The 12899-nt window shown below is 32.2% G+C and overlaps 1 long non-coding RNA gene across 1 annotated transcript; it reads left to right on the top strand.

Moving 5' to 3' along the window:
- The first annotated feature begins 4624 nt into the window (after window positions 1-4624).
- On the top strand, window positions 4625-7593 carry LOC123543724 (uncharacterized). The gene is made up of 5 exons (XR_006685005.2): window positions 4625-4738; window positions 5664-5782; window positions 6301-6443; window positions 6821-6916; window positions 7363-7593. It is a non-coding gene; the product is annotated as an uncharacterized LOC123543724 (long non-coding RNA).
- The last annotated feature ends 5306 nt before the right edge of the window (window positions 7594-12899 follow it).

The following is a 12899-nucleotide window of genomic DNA, read 5'->3' as shown; positions in this document are numbered from 1 at the left end:
CGCTATCACCAACCCCAAAGTTTCGTTATCATCATCGTATTGTCCCCGTCATCATCATCGTACAAACCGTTATCACAATCGTCCCCTATCGTACTGTCGCGTTATCAACCCTCGAAATATCGCGTTTCACCATCATAAATGTCGCACTAATTTCCATCGGGAAATGTCCCCGTTATCATCAACGTACTGCGCATCATCATCATCGTACTGTCGCGTTATTTAAAACGTAATATCCCCGTCATCAACATCATATAGCCTTCCGTGGCCCCAGTTTCATAGGGGAATCCCCCCCGCAGAGTTTTTTGGGGAAAAAATTTTTTTATGCTAATTTAGTACTGTTAAAAATTTTAAAAGATTTCTTTTGCTTGTTCACGGGTTTTAAAACGTTTTTTAGGTAAAACAAAATATGTTATTTTTCAAACACTCTGCAGGTCAATCGCAAAGGGGTTTTTTTAGTTTACAAGATTAATAACAACAAAAGAGAATGTCAAATTGTAACATGATCAGCCTTTTTTTTTTTTTTTTTTTTTGTCTAACATGAATTTTTTTCACAAAAATGTTTTTATGAAGTTTTCGGCCCCAAATATGTTTGGGTTTTATTTCACACGAAAATAAAATTCAAGCGAATTCATGTTTTGTAAAAATCAAGTTATCGATGTTGGGAAAAACCCTAAGAAACCCAAAACCCCGCTGAAATCGGAACACGCAAATATTCGAAGGGAAATTTTTTTTTTTTCCCCCCCTTTTCCCGGCCCATAATTTTTATTTTTTAAAGCATCAACGTCTGGGGAAATTTTTTTCAGAAATACAAGCTTTTTATTTTTCCCGTTTTTTACAAGTCAAAAAAAAAAGTAAAAGGGGGGTTTAAAAACCGAAAGGGATAGAAATTTAAAATCCTTAAAACAGAAATTTTATTCAAGATTTTACGGGAATTTAGAAAAAGCAAAATCCCAAAATTTTATTTTTAAAACCTTTTTAAGGGGTTCGCCTCCTTAAATTCATTCTCTGAAAAAGTCTATTTAAATTGCCAATACAAAATGAAAATTAGTTAAAATTTTCCTTTTGGCTAACTGGCACCTTTTGCTAGGGAGATCAACAATAAAAAACAAGATTTTCATACAAGGGGACCCGGGGTTTGAATCTTCATATCGCCCCATCTTGAGGGGGGGGAACTTGTATTCTTTAAAACTTTAAATTCTAAACTTGTAATTTTGAGCATGCACATGCGCCCCGGAAAGGGGAAAGAAAGCCATAAAGATTAAGCGACAGTATTGGGGGGTGTTTAAAACAACAAACGAAGGAAAAACGCGACTTTCGAAAGATTAAAACCAAAAAACGATACTATGATAAAAGAAAACCGAAAAGTGCAATGGTAAAAACGCGAAAAAAAACGACATTATATCACATTTTTCCCCTCACGAAATATCGTATTATTACGTTTTTTGTTATCGAAATAAACGCAAAAAAACATCGTGTTGCGCCCTTTTTCCCTTATCGTAGTTTCGTTTTTCGCGTTTTCAACCCTCCCTACTATCGATTTCCCCGTTTTTAGAAGAACACTTTTAAAAGGGGATTGGGCCCCAACGGGAAAACCGTATAAATGCGATTTTAAAATGGGTTAATGTGTGAATTTTTATCTTCGTAAATGTAGCTGCTCACCCCTCCAAAATTTAAACCGCTTCCCCTTTAAAGGGAGGGGTGGGTTTTTAGTCAGGAATTTTGAAAAAAAAGGGGTTTGCCTTTGCTTCCTGCCGTAAATGTGTCACAGGCAAACCCCCTGAATTTAGGGACTGACCTAATTTACAAAAAATTTTTCCCGTCCTTACTTATATCAATAATTTTAAAAACGGATTAAACCGAAAAAAACAAAGAAAAAAACAATCATTTTAATTGGGGGACATATACCTCTCGTAGACCTAGAAACGGAAACGGACAAATACTTTTGAAAAATAGAAAATTTTAAATTTTTTTCATTGTTTTTTAAACTTATGTTTGTAAGGTCCCGAAAATAAAAGAATATCCCAAAAAAAAACTAAATTTTCGAAAACATTAATCTTTTTTATATTTATTTTTTAAATAAAATTTTTGGGCACTTTCGAATTTTTTTATTGATTAAAAAAACAAGGATTTTCAAGGGCATTGCCCCGATCGTTTAAAAAATGCCAAAAAATCATGTAAAATTTCGAAAATTTTTAAAAAAATGGTGAAAAAAAAGCACAATAAGCTAATCTATCCGCTCACCCTTTTTTACGAAATCAAAATTAAACCAGCAAAGAATAATAATACCGAAACGTAACCCTTTAATTTTCTCATTGAAAAAACATTTTAATGATTAAAGTTTTTTGGAACGAAAATTTTTATTTAAACAATTGTTAAAGTTAGGCTGTTTAATTAAGTTTTTTTTGGGGAAAAGAACATGTAAAGCAACCCAAACAAACAAAAAAAAGAAATTTTTCATTAACAGACCAAAAAACTGATTTAAAAAAAGAAAATTAAAATATAAAAATAAAATCAAAACTAAACAAATTTTAAAAAAAAAGGGAAAAGCAAAAAAAAAAAAAAAAAAGCAGGGCCCAAAGAAACAAGAAACAAAATTTTAAAACAGAAAACCCCGAAAATTAAAAAGCAAATGCCAAAATACCCGCAAAATTCAGTTAATTAAAAAATGCGGCGCACAAAATTTTTTAGCCCAAAAACGTAGAAAAAACGCATAAAGGAAACCCCTAATGCAAATCTTAAAATTTTACCATAAGGGAACAAGAGAAAAAAAAATCACGGTTTAATTCCCCGCAGAAGCCCTAAAAAAAAGCCCGCCGGCTATTTCGGTGCGCGTTAACATATTTAAACCCCCCAATAGAAAAGCTAGCATACATTTTTTTTGAATGAGATCCTTTTTTTTACACAAAAAAAACAAATTTGAGTTTCTTTTTTTTATTATTATCATTGTTGTTGTTTTTAAATTTTTTAAATTTTTTTAAAATTAAATTTTTATTATTATTACGTTAACTTGTTGTTTTTTAATTTTTATTTTTATTTTAAAAAAATCATTGGCCCCCAAATTTCAAAATTTTTTGCGTAAACTACTAAGAACGGGTTTTTAAAAAGAAATAAGAAAAATGGGGGAAAAACCCCCATTTTCAAAACAGGAGAATAAACCCCCTTTTCAAAACAGAGAAAAAACTCCCGCAAGGGGAACTCTCCCCGGATTCGCCAGTATCACATTGGGAAAGGGAAAACCCCCATGGGAAATTTTTTAGAAAGCTTAAATTTTTTGGTCTAATATAGAAACAAAACAACATTAAAAACTAAGAAAAACTTACCAGCGATAAATAATGAATTTCAGAAATTTTGTTAAAACCCAATGGGGTATTTCTCCCGCAATTCTTAAAGTGGGAGAAACCTCCGATTGGACCTCCCATGGGATAGCGAAAACCCCGCGGGAGAAAAAAATACTCCCATGGGAGGACCAACTTTGAAGCCGTCCCAAGAGTTCGTTGTTTGAGATATTTGAAAGGAAATGGCCAATTATTTCCCTATGAGACCCGAACTATTGTTAGGTGTCAAAAGATCACAAAAAAGTCAAAGATAAAAGGTAGCTGAGTTTGCGAAAATTCCGGATTTGCAAACTAAATCCGGAGACTGTTATAGAAGACATAAGGTAGAAATTTGAATAAACTACCAAAATCATACCAGAGATAAAAACCTGGGCCGTAATAAATTTGAAAGACAGTAAATATCTTTAAATATCTGTAAAATGATGTATGATGAATTCTGAAAAGGAATCTGTGCCGCACATTTTTAAGCTCCGTCGACTAATAAACGTTAGTGTTTGCAAACGGTGTTACTGCTGTTTCTGTTACTGTTGGCCAAAAAGTGGTTATCTTATAACTGTTAAGTGTCGTCGACGACACTTAGTAGTTTACCATTGAAATCTTTGAAAGTACATAGAATTTAACAATTATCAGTGTTTCACTATTGAAACCAGAATTATTAGACCACGTAGAAGTAGAATTATGTTTTTCTATAATGAAAGGGCTAGGTTCACTAATGTACGTAAATGGCACCGAATTTAGCCATATTATCCATTACTTATTCTACATTGATACATATGCTGTTCGTAACAAGTAAACACAATGCTTCATATATAAGTAATAAACTTTGAAAAAAATTGTGTTGTTGTGTTGATATATTACTCCAAACATGCCCCACTTTCCAAAAAAAAAACGTGAATTTTCCATGAAATTTGAGACTTTATTTATGATTTTCGACTTGGCGGCATCCTTTACCAGTCTTAATATTTTAAACACTACTTTGTACATTAAAAACCAACAAAAAGTGCAAAAATCATCGCTGGTGAGCAATGCCGGCATATTCAAAAACGAAAAAAACGTCCGTCTCAGAGACACATTTTTATCCGAAATTACACAAGCCTCGATTTCGGTAAAATGACGTTGAAGTTGACGGCACTTTATTAGATATTTGTTTTCATTAATTTCTTTTTCAAGCAACAGCCATTAGTGTTAAAATCAATAATATCGGACGAAGATTTTTAATACATGTTATCGCACTAGTGAAATATCACAAACCTAATGAGTGAATTAGCGAATTGTTTCCCTTTGAAATCAACACACCATTATTGGTGGATGCATGTCTGAAACTGGGTCAGAGAATACATTCAGTTATTGCTCTGAATATACGCGGATATTTAAAGTGCATGGCAGATTTAATAATTGTTATGGTAAGTGTTAATTTTCATTATAAATTTATTCGTAATTAGAGGCAAAACAAAATGGACAGACCGCTTCGTTTGTTGACGTATCGAAGATACAACTTTGCAGCGAAAAATAGCAGTGTTGACACTTCGATTCGACTGTCTGCTATCAAATACTTTTAATATCTTTCCTGTGTATTTGTAAGTTTTTATGATGGCAGAATATACTTTTTGCCAAGACAGTCGGGCATCTACTATGTTAAGTACATTCTGTATGAAACTTTCTTTTGTTTTGTTTGTTTGTTTTGGGTTTAAAGCCGTTTTTCAACAGTATTTCAGTCATATAAGGGCGGGCAGTTAACCTAACCAGTGTTCCTGGATTCTGTACCAGTACAAATCTGTTCTCTGCAAGTAACTGCCAACTTCCCCACATGAATCAGAGGTGGAGGACTAATGATTTCAGACAGAATGTCGTTTATCAAATAGTCACGGAGAACATACGCCTCGCCCGAGGATCGAACTCAAGACCCCGCGATCCGTAGACCGACGCTGTGCCTACTGAGCTAAGCAGGCAGGCATGAAACTTTCTATCTAGAAGTTGTAAAGAGGTAAATGAACCTATGTGTAGGAATATTACAAGATATTGTACATTGTTTAAACTGTCACAGATGTGAACAGTTTAATAATTACATGGTCATTATGCACAGAAGAATCTATGAAAATTGAAAATTATAGTACAATAACACAGGAAAAGTGGTGTTTTAAATTGTCACTTTTTGTTGTAATTATAGCAACTAAAATAGACCTCCTGAAAATTTCTTAAAAATTCTACATGCAAATTACAATAAAAACTTTTTTTTTTCATTCTCACTACTGTCATTACTGGTAGACAGCATGCTGGTAGGCTACTAAATAAATGAGAAAATTCTTCTTTTTTTTTTTTATTTTTCAGGATAACCTCCAGCAGTAAGAAATATAAAGGCTCACTGCAGTTTTGAGTGCTCAACAAGTATTGACCCCATACTATGCTCAGCAAGTAGGGCCCTTGTATTTCTGTAAATCCTCATACAGGTATAAGATTTTGAAGTTAGTGTTTACATTCATATCAGTGTCAGTATCCTCAAATGCACTTTTTCAATATCAATTCAAAACTATGAAATTCCATATATCACTAAATTAAATTCCATAGTCTTCAAACAAATCATGACTATGAATAAAAGCTTCAGGCCTGCAGTGCACATTTTACATTGGAATTATAGTGACACCTTTGCAGAAATTTTGTCAAGTAAAATTATCTAAAGGAAGTTATGTTTTGTTAAGACTCGATATTACTAATTTCTATGGGTTTTTTTCCACTGAACTTTCTGTAAATCCCTGAAATTGGGTTGAAAATACTGCATTGCTTTATAATAAAGATGCTGTATCATAAGCACTGTGAATTGGAATTCAATTAAATTTCAATGAATACAAGTTAATGTTAAGCAATATCTATAAGAAAGGATGAACTGTTTGGTCAGTGTTGATTCACTCCATTTTTGATGAGAATTTAATACATTTCTTATAAACTGTTCTTGTTTTTGTATGAAAAGTACAGTACTGCTGTTGGAAGAGGAGCAAACAGCGTGGTATCTATGGTCCACCATCACTTCAAGCATCATGGCTATGGAGAAAAGAATGTTTCATTACATATGGACAATTATAGTGGACAAAATAAGAAAAGTGTTATAATAAGGTAAGAATTCCCAATAAATAAAGAAATATTTATTAAGCACACATAATTTGATGTTGGAATATTTAATTTTGCAGTGTGTTCATACACTTCAGTTTGGAAAGTCACTAGTTTCCAGTTTATATATATAATGTGCATAATTTTATGTAAATGAAAAATAATATCTCCACTGATAAACATTGAATAAAAATTTGAATATTGCATACTTACACAACATACTGTATTAAGACTTAGGTGTTTATGTAAGAAAATAAACTGTGTAGCTGGTATTTATTTGTTTTAATAAAGTGATGCTATGTTATATTCTAACCGGGACTCACTATTGCTACTTAGAAGGTTTTGTTTAAGAATTCATTGTTTAAATATACCCGTTATTTTAGCTATGGAATGTGGCTTGTTATGATGGGTCTAAATGATGACTTGGAGTACAAACTGATTGAGACCCGGCATACAGAATTCAGTCCTAAAATGTTTAGGTATATTTGGCTTGAACCTCTTTAATCAATTATGTTTTTATTAATAATCAAGTATTGATAAAACTTGCTGCAGAGATCATGTCTGTAAAGAGGACACTTTCATTAAAATACCACAGTTTCTGCTTATTTTTGTATTGTTAAAGAGTGTCTAGCTCACTGCAAGCAAGTTAAACAGAAATAACATAATTCTAATAAAGTAACTGTTTTTTCTTAACCAGGTTAAAGAACTATTTGTTAAAATGAGATCAAAATCGTGGCCCTTACTTGATGTAGAATATGTGCGTTTGTTGAATTTTTTCATGAAAAGAAGTTATTACTGTAATAAAATTCTAAAATGTTATTTAATGTAATTATGTGTGGGCTGTCTTTTGGACAGCTGTTGTTCAGGATTGATGAAAAGGTTATGTGTTCTTTGTCTTAAATATTTGATACATTTATCATTACAGAATGTCTTCTGCATGACCTGGTATAGTATACTTGAAGGATTATAACTTAAACACAGAGACGGTGATTAATATTTTTAGGCAGGGGGTTGGCATGACAGGCAAATTCACCAACTGTATTACCATTCCTGAGTTGGATGCCAGTCGACAGTGGTACCTGTATAATGAAATAGCGCCCCTTTGCAGCAACAGCAATGTATGCTCAAAACCAGCAGGTCAAAGCCATTAAAATTGAGAACTTTTGTTTAATTTGAAAGTGTTTTTGATTTTTTGAAGATGTACTAGACCCAAATTCCATATATTTGAAAAAAAGAACAAATGATACATATAGTTTATGTAAACATTGAATTAACAACTTTATGGTGTCAACAGTACTATGCATTTGTTAAATATTGACTCACTATATACATGTAAGGCTGAACGCAGTATAAATGTGAAATTCCACTAAAACACTGGAACATTTTTCAACAATAATTGTAACATATATGTTAGTAATGTACATTTTTTTCATTACGACAATTGGATTATATAGATCTACGAATATTTTCTGCTGTATTCAAACTGCATGCAATCATTTCTGTCGTATCATGTTTATTTTCCCTTTTCATGAACAATTAATTTAACCTGTCTGAAATCACAATATATGTATAATTTGTAAAACATACATTGGATTATTGTGGAAACAATTTAGTTTTTGTATGCCTAATTATATATTATTGCCGTTGTTATCATCTAACTCTTTTAATATGATCAAGACATTTAATAAGGCAGTTTTCTTAAACTATTACTGTGTGTTAAATGAGATTATGTAGTATTATGTTTACAGAATTAACTGCCTTACCATGGAAACATTTTTCTTTTGTTCTATATTATCTCTTGAAAAAAACATTGTTTGAAGAACACTTTTCAGTGGTGCATTTTTTTTATTTTTACATGTAATGGTAAATGCTGAAAGTGTTCTACAATAACTTAGCAAAAACGGCATTGTTGTCTCATTGAAGCTTATACTGCAACTCCATTGTAACCATAGCAACAGAAATATATTGTATTATTTATGAATAATGATCTTCACAAACAAATTACATATGTTATTTTTCTAAAAGAATGACCTAAATTGGTTTTATTCCATAAAAAACAGACATAGCAAATATTCTTATTTTTATCTCCGTTTCCATGGCAACCATATTTTTTTTTGCCTCAAATTATAGGCGTTGCTTAGGGTTATATCTTAGCATATCTGAATGTTAATTATACGTTCTGATGTAATTGTTATATAAGAAATTTTCGTGTTTCCATAAAGAAAATCAATACGGTTGCCATGGCAACAGCACAATTTCAAATGAATTAAAATATGAGATTTTGCATTCTGGGTTGTTGATCATTCATTATAATAATATTTCAACAACATTTGATGTTGTGCCATTTTAACCTATAAGTGAACCAAGCCCTTTAATCAAGGTGTGGAAAGCAGCTTTAAATCTACCGAACAATGAATATAACCATTTTAAACCGATAACTAACCTGTGAACCCTTACTATTTGTCATAATTTACCAAATATATCACTTCTATTAGAAAACATGTCTTCCCTTCTTAACTGAAATCACGTGACGCCTTTTTCGCGATTAATATTTACACCAATCTACTAAAATTATCCAAAAGACTTTTAATCACCAAAAGTCAATCCGGCTACACACTCCCCCGCCTTATGAAAAGACGTCCCGTCATTCCTAGTGTGTCATTTAGAATAAAATACCATTCTATCTCCAAAATTACCTCAGTATCTCTTCACATATTTACAAACTTGCAAATAACTTCAATATAATATTATAAATGGTAAATTACTGCTAACATATTATAGTTAACACATATACACATTAAAACCACTTTTTAAATATCAGGAGTTATAGCCCTTATCATTCTAGTAATATACACAGTACTTGAATAATGATATAAATATAATATTCAATACACACATATTAAAATTTAAAATTTGTGATCATAATTTAATTTATACTGTTTCTCCCCCTGCATACGTAAACTGTGACCACACAGTTCTCAAACACACAGTTCTTAAACTGTTACATAATCACTTGTCATATCTTGTTTATTTACATAAGTGACATATTAAACACATAATACATAAGTGACACATGAATTACATAATAAATTTGATTATTTTATCAGTGATACAATGAGCTTATATGCTGTGTCACTATTTATCTCAATTAAACCACCTGACTTCATCAGAGCATCCAGAGCTTGTAGTTTTGTGTCTACTGGCCTTGCCACAATCCTGTACATGTGAAAGTCTTTGAGATGTTTTGGAAGTTTCCTTTCTCTAGTTGGCCGTCTTGGTACAGTAGGTGTTTTCATAGCTGGAGCTTTTGCTACCTCCTTTACTTCTGGTGTGTTATCTGTTTCTTCTGTATGATGAAGTATCTTTGCTTCTGTATTATCATTCTTCTGTGTGACTTCTATTTCTTCTTCTTTAGATGGTTCAGGTTGTTCTGTATCACTCTGTTCTTCTGCCTGATATCCCTGCACATATTGTCCTTCCTCTACTTATCCTTCATCTTGATGACTATGTAAAACACGTCCATCATTACCATCTGTTCTATAAACAGGGAATTATCTGAAGTCAGAATATGGTTTTAAATAAGAAAACGGGCGTTTTCATATATTGCCTTTTTCTGTGACGTCATGTATATATTTTATCTACGCTGTCATAAAAAGGAAAAATATACCTACCACTGTATTTGTTTCCGTTTTCCTGCGAGACATTCTCACACAGTATGTTCTCATTTGTTTTTCATCAACAAGGTACATGATGAGCCATGCCTGCATGACTCACGTTCATAGATGTGCCATGCCTGCATTACTCACTTTTAGAGATGAGCCATGCCTGCATGACTCACTTTCAGAGACATACTGAGACATCCACGGATGACTCATTTCAAACGACTACTATGTAGATGAGACATCCATGGATGACTAACTTTCATAGTTGATCCATCCATGGATGGCTCACCTCAGTTTCATCGTAATTTAACTGAGTCATCCACGGATGCCACTTCAAGATCCAACGATATGTAGCTGAGCCATCCACGGATGACTCATTTCCGAGGTCGACATTCACAGAAAACTCAATCTACGCGACAAAAGCCTGTATCCCTTTGTTGAATGGTGACTTATTTCAGCTTTATGATATTTGAAACTTTCAAACGCCACCAATTGATCCATCCTTATTCTTACAATATATTGTATGAAAAAGTTTGTAATTTTACACCAATTTTATGATCTTATAGAAAATCCTTCAAATTTTGGCGCAAATGTAGAACATCCAATACTGACTTCTCACTTTGACAGCTAAAATGAGTCAAGTTGGTCTAAATCTCAATCAGTTGTTCTGCCTTTAAAGGGAGTTTCATGATTATCTCTCACGCTAAAATGCATGTACCATCACGTTAAATTTATTGTGCAGTGTGGCGTGTGCATATTAATTTTCAATTAAGTCTCAAAACAAAATTAAAATAATACATAGAGGATATTACACGGTTGTCTTTTCATATTGAATTTATTAAACGAGTTGAATAAAATAATAAAATGCGAGGCTCTGCTGAGCATTTTATCAATTCTATTCAAAGAGTTTAATAAACGCAAGGTGGAAAGACACTAATGTTATACTTAAGTATTCTTTTTATCCTTTTAAATTTTTACAGATGAAACATCAAAATTTCTTCTATCTTTACCTATTATAGACCAAGTAAATTCACCCAACGTGTCCAAGAAATAAATGACGTCAACATCAATGTCAATGCTTTACTACACTAGTGTATTATCAAACTTATGTATTACATAAATTATTCTATTTATCAGACAATAGAAGCGGTTCTTATTGAAAGAAATTTTCCAAGTAAATACAATATATGAATACTGCAACTCTTTTTGGGTATTTTTCTTTAAAATTGCCTGTTTCCATTGCATCCTAAAGCTGGAATACCCAGTTTTATAAAACACTTGCATAATTGATATTTTTCTGTGAATAAACTTAAATCAAAACATGCAACTATGAAGTTTATTTGAAGTTTAATACACAATTCAATCACAAACATTATATTGAAATCAAATGGACCTTTATAAACTTCGAATATGTAAAGTGGCACGAAAATAAAAAGAACTGCGTATAAACATCATGTCTGCAATGTTACTTCTTGAATGTTTCCAATTCGGAAATGATTAATGCAACACTGAAATTATAGATCATGTGAAAAACGTTTTTCATCCTTTTTTTCTCCATATTATTAGTGTACGTAATTCCGTGCCGAAACATTTCTCACTGGAAAACATTAAGTGTTCAGTCTCAAATGCGTGAAAAGATTGACGTTAGTAATGAAGTCCAACGATGACAATCCAACAAGCAGTTTTTTTAGCATTACAACAACCTGCACTGTCCTTCTGAATAGAATATTCATTTCCCATGATCCATGAAAATTGTTACATCATTAGAATGACATGTTAAACAGCACCTATGGAATTCCTCAACGTTTTATTTATTTGACCGATGTTACTGCTGTCTTGGCATTCATCTTAATGGTGGTCTGTATGGTATTACCACGAGTCACTTGATTTTACATAGATTTCTATAGGAAAATCTTCAAAAATTTTGTTTAAAAAAAAACCAGATCTAGAAGGCCTAAAGCTTAGATATTTGACATGTAGCATTGCCTAGTGGACCTCTACAAAATTTGTTCAAATTATGACCGCCGGGGTCAAAATTGACCCCGCCCCAGGGGTCACTTTATTTTACATAGGAAAATCTTCAAAAACAAAAATCTTAAAATAAACCAGAACGCCTAGAGCTTAGATATTTAACTTGTAGCATTGCCTAGTGACCTCTACAAGTTTGTTCAAATCATGACCTCCGGGTCAAATTGACTCCGCCCCATAGGGTTACTTAATTGTACATAGAAAAATCTTCAAAATTTTCTAAAAATAAACCAGAAGGTCTAGAGCTTAGATATTTCAAATGTAGCATTGCCAGTAGCCTCCAAAATTTGTTCAAACATTAAGAAGATTTATCTTTCCTGTAAATAGTATCAAAAACCTTCTAATTTCAACATCCCCTGTAATATCAAGAGATAGCTTAGTCTCAGTAAAACATAGTATGTCATAGTCTAAGAAATTAGTTTTTATGTATTAACATTTGTTTCTAATGCTGCGTATATTCTGATGAAAGATAGACAAAGATGCATTAAAAGGTCCTGGATTCACTTCAACATCTCCACATAACAACAATAAGATTTTCAGTACTACAACGTAATATAAATTATTTAAAATAGGAGAATCAAACAACGTTATTTTCTCTAGACAGTAATACATTTCGCATTTACTACATATATGAAGCACTATAATACTAGTGAATTGAAGATTTAGTGTACTATGTTGAAAATACGCAATATGGAGTCTAAGAAGATAAAACAGGTGATATATATTTCTAATTATGAACCAAATAATCAAAACTAAAAGACTTGACTGAAAT

The sequence above is a fragment of the Mercenaria mercenaria genome, chromosome 17 (assembly GCF_021730395.1).
Source record: "Mercenaria mercenaria strain notata chromosome 17, MADL_Memer_1, whole genome shotgun sequence".
Classification (NCBI taxonomy): Eukaryota; Metazoa; Mollusca; class Bivalvia; order Venerida; family Veneridae; genus Mercenaria; species Mercenaria mercenaria.
This window is presented reverse-complemented; position numbering and strand designations above follow the sequence as displayed.